The following is a 12,025-nucleotide window of genomic DNA, read 5'->3' on the forward strand; positions in this document are numbered from 1 at the left end:
TCGAAAATCCTAGCCAATCGTTTGAAATACATTCTTCCTAATTTGATAGGGAAGGAACAATGTGGATTTGTTCATGGTCGTACCCCTTTCGATAATATTATAACTCTTCAAGAAGTGGCTCATTCGATTGACAATAATAACAACCCACTTAGGATGTTGATTAAGTTAGACATTGCTAAAGCTTATGACACTATGAGTTGGTTTGCAATTCTTGCTACCTTGACTAAAATGGGTTCCCCTGGTAGATGGATTAGCTGGATTCATACTTGTATCAGTAAAGTTTCTTATGCTTTGTTGATCAATAAGACTCCTACCTCTTGGTTCTCTACTAGTACGGGTATTAGACAAGGTGACCCAATTTCTCCTTACTTGTTTATACTTGTAGCTCAAAACCTCACCACTATGCTTAACTATGCTATGAATTTCAATATGATTCTGGGTTTTGACTCTAGACTTATACACAATTTCAACCATTTGATGTATGCGGATGATCTTATCCTTGTAACCGAGGCTTCCAGAAAAGCTGCCAGAAATATCAATAGGTGTTTCACTTTCTATGGGAATATTACTGGTCAACGAGTAAATAATTCTAAATCTGAGATCATTTTTCCTAGTCGTTTCAACAAGCATCTCTCCAATAGAATTTCTAAGATCCTAGATTATAAGGTTGGTTCTTTCACTGTTAAATATCTGGGCATTCTTATCTCTCCAAAAAAAATTGGCACTCTCTTGTTTCACCTCTATGGTAGACAAGAATGAGAAGTCAGTCTCTTTTTGGAAGAAGTCCAGAATATCCTCAGCAGGGAAAACAATCCTTATAAATTCTTCAATTATGACCTCTCCTTTGTATTATCTCTCTGTATATCCTGTCCCCAAGATAATCCTTGATTGGATAAATAGAGCTGCCAGGACCTTTTTTTGGGCTAAGGATAGCAATCGAAAGGGCATCAACTCAGTCAGTTGTGATGAAATGACTCTTAATCGTTCTGAGGGGGGTTTGTCAATCCGAAATTTGGGGTTATCTAAAATTTCTCTTATGGCTAAGAATGTCCTTAGCTTGCTTAATAAAAGTAATGTTTGGTGGATTTCTATCTTGGATCTTAAATATGGTGATTTTGATATTTGGAAAGCATTTATCCCTAAGAAATGTTCTTGGTTTTACAGAGGATTACTTCGTAACGGTTTGACCATTAGACCTTTCCTCTGGATGAATTCCATCAACCCTACTTTGACTACTTTCCTAAATGATCCTTGGTATTTTGAAATTCCTATAGCTCTTAAACCTACTTATTTAAATATGGATACTGACTTTGAAAATTTGCAGATTTCTGATCTTCTTGTTGATATACATTGGAACATTGCTAGATTGCAGGAAATATTTGGTACTTTTATTAATGACAATATCTTGACTCAAATTAATATCATTCATGATCAAAGAAATCAATGGGTTTGGTTTCCTAAATCGAGGGGCTCTAAATTTTCTTTAAAGATATATGTTTACTTTAACCACAGTAAGTGCTCAGGTGATAACTGGGAAGGATGGGGTAAATTATGGCGCCTGAGAATTGCTCCTAGGGCCAAACACTTCATGTGGTTACTGTTTCATAATGGGGTGAAAACCAATGAATATCTCTATCAGTTGAAACTGGGACCCCAAAACATGTGCACATTCTGTAATTTACTTCCTGAGAACACTGAGCATTTATTTCTTAACTGTCACAAGACACAACAGATTTGGAGCTCAACTTGCTCGGAAATAGGTAAACCAATCAACCTTTTAGACGGGATCTCCTAAGGTTTGTGTCTAGATCATGGTTTCTCAGGTAATGATATCTTCATTCAATCAGTGATTGCAACCACTGTGTGGTTTATATGGAAAGCTAGGTGTAACAAAATTTTTAAAGAGGAAGAGTTGGATTGCCTGATGGTATCGAAAAGTGCTATTAGGCATGTCAGGGAGTATCAGTCGGCTTTGTCTCCTTTCTTGAGGAGCAAATTTGTGATGAATAACTTCACTATAGCTGAGAGTCCTATTTTAATTATTGCCCCTGTTTATAATGCTGACCGTTCCTATGTAGGCCTTGGATTCTTAGTGTCAGACTCAGTGTCCAATTTGATTTGTTCTGGCTGTTGTGGATGCCCAGTGATCTTTGCTGAGGAAGCAGCAGTCAAAGGATTTTGCTTTGCTTTGCAGGTTATGCTTAATTGGAGGTGGAATTTTAATATCAAGACAATCCTGTCTTCTAGTGCAGACATCGTTATGGCTATCCAGAATGGCTCTCGTTTGGATGACTAGCGTCTTGACCAACAGATACATCTCATCGTCGATCTTCTGGTTGAGTTGGGCAATCCTGCTACTCATTTAATCCCAGGAAGCTGGAAAACTGCCCCATCATCTCTTGTGATTATGGCCTTAATCATCATGAAGTATCTCTGTTCCTTAGTGGAAGAGATCTCCCCAAGTGGCTGATGAAGTCCCTTCGTTCCCAAGGATTTGATTACTAAATAGTTTTTGTGTAATCAGTGTGTGTGTGTTTTCTTTTCTGTTTCCTTCTTGTATTTGTTTTTTTTCTGCTTGTTTGTAATCTTAACTGATTGTAAACTGTTTTTTGAATTAATAAAATAGCTCTGTGAGCTCTTTCCCTCAAAAAAAAAAAAAAATACTATCGTGTGAGATTAGGTAATTAATAAGATCAAATCCTAAATTATAACGGAGGATAATAGATAATTTCAAAAGATAATTAAGTCAATGTAAACCTTCCTTAACACTTCCTGCTCATGAAGCAAACTTGAGTTTGAGCTAAAGATGATGATGCTCCACATGGCTTAAATACTTGATAATAATATTTACAACTTGATTCATGCATATAATACGTGGCGGCCTCTCGTGCCACGGCTCTGCATCTGTTGACCTCTCCAGTAGAGTTGCTTTCCCACATCTTGAGAAGTCCAATGCCGTTTAACTAAGCCTGAACGTTGAAACATGGCTATTGCCTCATCCCGAGGAGAACCCTTCTGCCCTTACTTTGGGTCCCAATGCACTTTTTGTCAATTCCAACGATGCAGAGTCAGGTCCCATCGCCCTTCTTGTCAATTATAATGCTGCAAATTTGGCCCTAGCCTACGCTCCCCTAGATCCTATCCCTATACCTGATACGATTGATGACCTGAGATTGCCCCTTAACCTATCACTTCCAGTCCATTCTCGTTCCTTTTCCCATCAAAACATTTCAAACTAATCTCTTCTTCTCTCTTCTACTGCTCAGAATAACACCACCGATCCCACTCACTCCTCTCTAGTTGATAGAGTTAAGATGGCTCTCCTTCCGGCCCCTCCGACTGACCATCAGATGGATAACTTGGAGGATTTGGGAGATTCTGGTTCATCTCTCGGCTCGGAGGACTCTGGGGCCTCTCAGGAACAAGATGACGACATGCTACTTTCTCACTTTCAAAAAGACATAAAGTTGGAGGCCTTCGCCCGGCGTGCCCCAACTAAAAACAAGACCCGTCTCAAGAAAGGGAAATCCTCCCCTAACCCTTAATCTTTTCACTGCTTTGTTCTATCTATTTTGGTTTGTTTGATGATGAACCTGGAATTCATTTGCTGGAATTGTTGCGTGGTTTCTAACCTCCATACTTATGACCGTATTCGAGATTTTATTCGTCATTTAAATCCTAATATTATTTTCCTCGTTGAGACTAAAGCAGACACAGATCGTTCTCTCCATTTTTGTAATAGATTTGCTTGATCATCGAAATAGGCCGATGTTCCTACTCAAGGGTTTTCTGGGGGTATTATTGCTCTTTGGTCCCGCAGCATCAGATTGGTGGCTTCTATTGCAGCAACCCGCATGCCCCTTAATTTAGTTGTTTCGTCTGCTGAGGGACCTTGGATCCTCTCAGTGATTTATAACTCGCAGATTCTCTCCTCCCAAAGGCTCTTGTTGCAAACTCTTGCTGATATCATTAACATTCGATTTTCCTTGCTTCTTGCCGGGGACTTCAATGCCGTCCTCTCTACCCCTGACTTTACAGGGGGTACCTCTAACTCCTATGAGTATAAATCTCATCTTTTCTCTAGTTTCATTAATAATACTAATTGTCTTGACATTGGTTTTGTGGGTTCGCGCTTCACTTGGAGTAACAACCGATTAGGGCTGTCTTTTCGGTGGGCTCGTCTTGACCATTTTTTAGCTAATCATGACTGGATCTCCTCTTTCTCTTCTCTTGAGAATCTCAATCTCCCTCGTTCTTGTTCTGACCATTGCCCCCTTTTTCTTTCGGCTTGCACTGTCACTCCCTCTGAGAGCTCCATTTTCCGGTTTGATAATTTTTGGTTAGACTATAATACTTGTCACAATATTATTACTAAGGCTTTTTAGGCGAATTCTCTTTCCTCCCACATGCACTCTCTTCATCATTATCTTTATCGCGCTAAACATGATCTCATTAATTGGTGTATTTCTGGCATTCGATCTATTGAAGCAGAACTTTCTCATCTTGAGTCGGAGATTAGGGATGTTGAAGAAAGTGATCTGATTTCCCCTAACCCGTGGCATCACACCTAGCTCCGTTGTCTGCGCGATCGATACAATGCCCTCCTTCATCAAAACTCCATTTACTGGGCTCAGCGGGCTAGAATGCAGTGGCTTAACTTGGGTGATCACAATACCTATTTTTTTCAACGTGTCGTCAAAGCTCGGTAGGTTAAATCCAAAATTCAATCCCTTCGTGATAACATGGGTAACATTCTTATCTCCCGTGAGGACATTGAACTTCTTTTTGCAGCTTTTTATCAATCTCTGTGGTCCTCCTCTTCGTCTCTCTCCCTCGATCATATGTTTTCCATCTTTGCTGATGATTTACCCAAGCTGGCTTCCGATGACAAGGAGGATTTAATCAAAACTTGTCACCAAGGGGGAGATCTTCCGAGCCCTTAGGTCCATGCCTCATGGTAAATCTCCAGGTCCGGATGGTTTCAATGTCGAGTTTTATCTTTTCTATTGGAATATTTTGGGTGATCATATTTTTAAAGCTATCTCTAGCTTTTTTTGCTACGACTAAAATTCCAAACTCTTGGGGCAAAACTTACATCGTTCTTATTCCCAAAACTGATCATCCTAAAAAAGTTTTTGAATTTCGGCCCATTTCTCTCTGCAATGTCTGTTATAAACTAATTTCAAAAATTTTAGCTGAAAGACTCAAAAAAGTTCTCCCTAAACTAATTGGCCTCGAGTAGCCTGGCTTTCTTGTGGGTCGATCTACCTTTAATAATATAATTGTTGTTCAAGAGATGGTCCACTCTTTGGAAACCGATCGAACTAGCCCTCCTAGGGTGCTTATCAAAGTAGATATCGAGAAGGCTTTTGACACTATTGAATGGAACACAACCCTCGCAACCCTCCTTAGAATTAGCTTTCCTGAGATTTGGATTACTTGGATCAAGTCTTGCCTCTCCTCCGCTTCTTTTTCCTTCATTATCAATGGCAAACCCAGTATCTGGATTACTAGTAATAGGGGGTGAGGCAGGGGGACCCATTTCCCTCCTACTCTTCCTTCTTGTCTCTCAAAATCTTTCGACCATTATCAATCGTGCTCTTCGTAGCAACTTTGTTTCTGTTTTCGATACTAGCCTTCCTAGGAATATTAATCACCTTATATTTGCTGATGACTTGATCCTTATCACCAGGGCTTCTATGCAATCTGCTAGGAACACCTTATTTTGTCTTAATTTGTATGCGAGTATCTCGGGTCAAAACCCTAACCTTCTCAAATCAGCTATTTATCTCCCAAGTTGGTTTAATAAGAGAGTTTCTAAATCCATTACAAACATTTTGGGCATTAAACTTGGGAACTTCCCCTTTACTTACCTGGGTGCTCCTATTTCCCCTTCCCGTCTTCCTGTTAGTCATTTTCAATCTTTGATTAACAATACCTCAGCCACTATCAACAATTGGAATCATTTTCACATCTCCCAAGCTGGTCACATCATTCTTGTCAATGGCAACATTTTTTCACTACCTATCTACCTTCTCTCTATTTTCTATCTCCTGGACTTGATCCTTGATTCCATCTCTAAATTGGCTTGATTGTTTCTATGGGGTAGGAATGGCAGGGATTATGGTTTCCATTCCATTGGTTGGAACACTGTGACTCTTCCTAAGTTTGAGGGGGGGGGGCTTGGCCAGCGCAATCTTAGAAATGCCAGACTTGCCCTTTTGGCCAAACATGTGTTTTCTATTGCCAACAATGTTGACAAGGTTTGGGTCTCTATTTTTCTTCATAAATATCAAAACTGGGGCATTTGGAACAACAATTCTTATACTATTTCCTCTTGTTTTTTACAAAGTTGTTTCTAAAACTACAACCTTCCTTGGTCCTAATTTTAAACTTTCTGTTTGCAATCCAAATCATACTCGTACTTGGGAGGACCCGTGGCTGCTGGACGTTCCCCTCAATCGCAAACCCACCTTTTTTAATATGCATCTCATGGATAACTTTAATATTCATACCTGTATCTCTGATGGCTCTTACAATCTGCAGTCTTGTTCTACTTATCTTGGAATCGACTTGAATAACATCTGTCTTAATGAGATTACTTTCTACCTCTCTAGTTTGAATGAATGGGTATGGCACCCTTTATCTTCCAATGCTTCTACTGTGGCGCCTATCTATAATTATATTAATTCTGAGGGGCATGTTCATAGCCAGTGGGTTGATGGATTCATATTTGGAAACTCAAGGTGGTGCCTCGGGTTAAGCTCTTTATTTGGAAAGCTGCGCATGTCAAACTCCCCACTAATGCCTACCTTTATAATTTGAATATTGGTCCTCCTACTCTTTGCCATTTCTGTGGGTTGCACTCTGAAACTATTAACCATCTTCTTTGGTTTTGTCGTTGCAGTTCTCTTTGTTGGAATAATGTGTTTTGCCGGCTAAGGCTGGACCATTCTACCGTTAACTCTCTGGCTAATGGCTCGTGGCTTACCTCTAAATTTAATTGCTGATTTAATACTAATTTTATCAGAGCTATCTTTGCCACGATTGCCTGGTTAATTTGGACTTCTAGATGTAACTTCATTTTTCAGCAGATCACTCCTAACTTCAACTCTCTTCCTGATAAAGCCTGGTTTATGGTTCATAACTTCTTCTTAGCAAATGATCTCTATTACAGACACAACTTATACACCAACCATGCAGACAATCTCTCTATCTTTGTGTCCTCTGATGCTGCTTGGGATCATTTGACAGGTAAGGCTGGTTTCGGCTTCATAATATATACTAATTTCTACTTTATTCTGCTTGCAGGTGCAGCTGGTGATTTCTATTCCTCTCCACTGGAAGCTGAGCTGCTACCAATCCTCCTTGATGTGAATCACTGCTGCTTGAATTGTTAGCAGCCAAACGCACTCTTCTCTGATTGTAGGAACGCCATTCAGTTACTCAATAACTTCAACAACACGATGGCTTGGCGCTACTCTTGCTTGATTCAGGACATCAAAAGCTTGGTCCAGCATTGGAACAACTTCAACTTTGATCATATTAATCGTGATTCAAATTCCATTGTTGATCACCTTGCACACTTTGGGAGCACTAATCCTCAATTATCTCTCTTTGCTCAGGGAAGCGATCGTCCCCGATGGCTTGAAGACATTTGTTTTGCTTCTTGTTTTTCGTTCTAGCTTCTATTTTTCTTCTCTTGCTTAGTTCGTTGTAACTCTTTTTGCAAGAAAAAAAAACAAGGATTTAATCAAAGCAAAACTTAATCATTTCAAAGATTAATGAGAGTGATAAATTAATCAGGGAAAAATCAATGGTAAAAGTGTGACCCGGATATAGAATCCCGTAGGATTTCTAATGCAACAAAACTTAAATATCAAGTTAAATCTCAAGTTCATTGGACCTTCAAAATTCCTAGATAATATTAATATATTTCTCAAGACTATTAAAAACTATCCTTAGATTGATCCTTTGAAATTTGTTTTTGATTAGATTCTCCTTAAGAGTTGCATTAATCATTTTGTGAATCCCTCTATTAGAAAATGGAGGATTTATGTCATCCCATCTCTAGAATTGCTCAATCATGGTAGATCAATTCATGCAAAGGGATTTGTCAATCTCAATCACATGAAATCCAACATGATTTAATATGCTAGTAATATTGAATTCAAGGCAATCAAAAACACGAGTGAAACATAATGACTATGAGCATTAAGCCGATATAGACAAAGTTAAATTATAAATTCCATTCTAGGGTCCACCAATATCCTAGTAGGGTAGGATGTATAGTTCCTCATCATTAAAGAAATAACATCAAACCAAAAGAAGAAGCAATAAACTAAAAAAAATATGTTAAACCCCTTCTGAATATTTACTATCTTTTTGGTTTGATGGAATCCTCTCTAGTGATGCCCAATCTTTGGTCTTTAATCCATGCAAGATATTTTATATTTTCTCCAAATTTCCTCAAAATAAGATCTCTCCTGTAGTCTATTTGAAAATGCGTAATCTCTAAATCTCATCCCCCATTTAACATTTATTAGTTTTGCCTTTATATTTATAGATTTTGGGTTACACACAGGCATGAAAATGACCATGTAACATGCCGTATAACTTGAAAGCATATGGTGTCTGAAGCATGTCTCAAAAATCAACACTAGCATGTAACTCTTTTTGCTGGGGATGTCGGTGAACATGCTCTCTAACACAATCGAGTGTGATCACTAGAAATCAACATGACCATGAACATAGCTCATTGTCTTCTTATATTGTGGTACAATGACTTTTCTATGGTTTTGTCTTCCATAATGGGTGTGCTCGGTAGTGTTTTGTTTAATCTTAGGAGTACATAGTTGTAGAATGGTTATTTCAACATTTTTTTTTTTGCAGAATACATGGCCATATAATTACATGGCATGTACATGGTCATGTACCTACCCATGTAACTCTCTGGAAAAGCTTAGAGATATGTACTATAGCACTGATACTTTGTTAGAAATACTACAGTAGTGGTATTGTAGCAAATATATAACTCTCTAGAAAAACTCAGAGAATAGCCAGAGAACTACATGGACGTGTACATGCCCTTGTAATTCTCTGGAAAACTCAAAGATTGGTTAGGGAAGTACATGGGTGTGTACCTGACCGTGTAACTCTCTGGAATTCAAAATGTTGGTATTGTAGCAATGTTACTATAGCAAATACACAGGGTGGTGATACATGACTGTGTAGATGTGATACACTGCCATGTAAGGCTTTTTTGGTCTACAAAATAAGGGTATTTTGGTTATTTATCAACCCTTAACCCTTTATTTATCCCTTTTCCTACCTTTCATTCTTTCATCTTCATTTTCCTTGATTGAGAAAGCCAAACCCTTGATATCCTCTATTTCTCTTGTGTTTGAAGGCTCATTCTTTATCTCATCTACTACATAGACTTAACAAGGTATGCCATCTTCCTTCTCCTTGTTTCTCCATGCTTCTTACTTCTTGAATGTTAAATCTAGGGTTTGTGATTGTCAATCTTGATGAGCTTTGTGTATGCCCCTTCTTGTATTGTAGAGGATAGGAGCATGAGTAGAAGATGTATATTTCCTTGTTACTTCAGTCTTGTTGGATTCAAGGACCTCCATTATGCTTGAAATCGGGTATACTGTAGTAGTAATGTAGCACCAATGAATCTTGTTTCTTTCTCTTATTTCCTTGGTTTAAAATGGAGCTGATCTCAATGGAAATTCCTTGGAACTCATTGGACTCAAGTTTGAGCCCTCCCAAACCTCAATTAGACTTGCATTGCATTCTAGGTTTATAGTTGTATCATTTCATTTCAACTTGTTTTCATATGATGCTTTTGTTGAATTCTTTGCATTGTGTTAGTGTGGTCTTAGGCCGTGAAGCTTTAGCTAGAGGCAAGGAGCCAGTGAAGGAGTAGCCAAATTAAGTTTGTGAGAGGGATTAATTTGTATTGCATAGCTCCATTAGTTTCTAATGATTTTAATTACTTGCATTATCTTGTTTATGTTTCCATACTACTTTTGTATGCTTTTAAGTAATATTTGAGATGGTTTTGCCTGAGTTATCACCCTATTGATAAGGGTATTTCACATGGTCGATTATATATTTAAATAAATACATATACCTATATGTATATATGTATGTTGTTGGATGCATATGGTTTACAAATCGATCATAGATGAACACTTTTAAATCAATCTTTCATGATCAAAGAATGGCTTCTTTATGACACTTGAGTTTCTTGAATTTTATGTTGTGAAATGTGCAAAATGGAACTCTTTAGTACTATTGTGGCACTTGATGATAGTAACATTTTCTTGTTATGAGATGGGGTCCGGCCTTATTCTAAGACTATGTTTTGTTGGTGGCAGGGTTGTAATTAACCTGCCTATTGCAATAGGGGGGTCCTCACAATCCGACCTTAAGAGGCGGTGTGGTGGACCCTGTTCATGTTTCCCTTTTGGTAGGAGAAAAATTTCCTGAATGTGTGTTATTGCACTGAGACACAGGTTTACCACATGAGTCTTAGTGGGCCAACATCAAGGCAATGAGGGCCTTGGCAGCTCTAGACCCATTCACAGTCTCGACTAGGGTTAGAGTGTTTTTAGGATATTACAGATCAAGAATGAATGTTTTCCACCTTTCTTTCATTTTTTTTAAAAAATTATTTTTGAGATATGGTTGGATTTTCAAAATATTAAACAAGTTTATGCTTTTCATTTGAGATATTTAGAAGTATACTTTATTTTATGATTTTAAAAATTTTCATTATTAAGTTGTTTTTGAATTCACAAGAGGACTCTTTTGGTGATATGCCATTCCACTCACTACATGACTTTGTTACTCACCACTCTCACCATACTTCAGGCTTTAGTGCTTACTGGCAACATTTTGTGTTATGGTTCTTGGCAGATTTTTGTGTCCCATTTATAGTTTCTCTTATGTATGTTTCTTTGGTGTGTGCATGGTTGCATATATAAGGACTTTAGATCCACTAGTGTATTTGGTGTTCCTAATGTTGACCTTCTTGTTATCTTATAACACTTTGAAATATATTATATTTGTGTTAAAATTCATTATCATGTTGTATGGAAGCTTGTTCATGATGTATTATCCGTAAATCTCATGCTACCTTGTTGAATTGTATTTTCATATTACTATTGTAGATGTCCAAGAATTTCTAAGCCTTGTAACGGCTCATGGGTTTGGCGGTGTGTACCTTATCTTGGGTTGTCGTGGTGGTTGTCGTGTGCCGGTCCTATAGGATAGGGCGTGACATGTATTGCTGTTTAAAGTATATGTTATCGAATGCCAATGAGAATACTTGCATTAGGGTATTTTATTTGTATTATACATTCTTATTATTAATAATAAGCATTTATTTTGATGTTCATATAAATCTGGTGATGGCCTTTTAATTAGTTTTAAATATTATAATCCTTGTGTATTAACTTAAACTTTCTACTCCTTATGGGATAAGGAGAAGAGCACTAGAAGGGTTTAATATTTATTTACTTAAATAGTTTACAAATCACAAAATTTTTAATTAGGTGTTAAAGATTAATAAATATTTATATGGTATATGCTATGACAAAGAGTGTTAGTTGAACACTATAATATAGTGAGGGCATATGTCATAGATACGTCAATGGGATCGGTGTATTTGAATATAACTCGTAACAATCCAATCTCCTGAGTTTTACTCTTTGACTGTTGATAAGTGCTTGTGTATAAGTAATACGAAGTATTCTTTTCTTACAATAAGCATTACTTTTCTCAGATTTTATCACATATTCGTGTGTATATATGTTCTTTTGTGCATGTAGGGTTGTGGAGATAATTGTGGAAGAAAGGAACCAAAAGTAGATCATGGGTGCATTTTGTTGATGAAGTCTTGGATTGAATGAACATGAAAACACAAGTTGTTCTATGGCTTTCGACACAAGTAGCAGTTACTGTTCACAGCTTACAGGAAATCAACCTCTGGAAATTCACACTGTGGATGCCC

This window comes from Dioscorea cayenensis, chromosome 7, assembly GCF_009730915.1.
Source record: "Dioscorea cayenensis subsp. rotundata cultivar TDr96_F1 chromosome 7, TDr96_F1_v2_PseudoChromosome.rev07_lg8_w22 25.fasta, whole genome shotgun sequence".
Lineage (NCBI taxonomy): Eukaryota > Viridiplantae > Streptophyta > Magnoliopsida > Dioscoreales > Dioscoreaceae > Dioscorea > Dioscorea cayenensis.